This window comes from Octodon degus, unplaced genomic scaffold, assembly GCF_000260255.1.
Source record: "Octodon degus isolate 3935 unplaced genomic scaffold, OctDeg1.0 scaffold00272, whole genome shotgun sequence".
In the NCBI taxonomy this organism is placed as follows: Eukaryota; Metazoa; Chordata; class Mammalia; order Rodentia; family Octodontidae; genus Octodon; species Octodon degus.
The window spans coordinates 2,169,789-2,170,533 of NW_004524848.1; positions in this window are offsets into that span (position 1 = coordinate 2,169,789).

Consider the following 745-nt stretch of genomic DNA (forward strand, 5'->3'; position numbering starts at 1 on the left):
CTTCTTCTTCCTTCTTCTTCCTCTTTCTTCCTCTCCTCCCCACAATAGCTGTCCTACATGTTCAGGTCCAATAAGTTTCTTCAAGTCTGGATGAAAAATTTTTTTTCCTGCCACCAGTGATTATACAAATTTTTCAGGTGTGAGCTGTACTTCATTTGTAGCATCCTGAAGTGAAGTGTGTGACAATAAATTAATCCACTGGTAGAAGTTAATTCAGATGATTCTTTGAATGCTGAAGATCTGGTGAGTCTGGCCCACAATCACCACCTGTGCCCAGCATTTCTGAGTTTCAGCTGCTCCTCCCACCAGTTACAGGAACCTTGGTGAGTCCTACCTTGCTCTTGAAGTTCCTGGGGGAAGGATGGTAAGATGATGAAAAAAGAAATAAATATGAGATAATACACAGAAAACTGAGGTCAACTGGAGCCCCATCTCTGGGAAGAAGGAAAAGGAACTGCTCAATCACCACAGCATGTTGATTTAAACATTTGGGAGGCTGGTGATAATTGATACTCTTTGGCTACCAACTTGTTCTTGTACAGTGTGTGTGGGGGAGTTCATTGACATTTTTTTTTTGACTGTTTAAAAGTTTGTATATATGACCTACCTGAGGTGGTCTTTGTTTTTGGACCAGCCCTCACAGCCCAAATATGTGTGATCAATTTTCAGATTTAGCTGTTCCCCACAGAAAAGCATTCTAAAGGGCTTTGGGTACAGGTTCAGATGTTTCAGTTATTGCTTGACA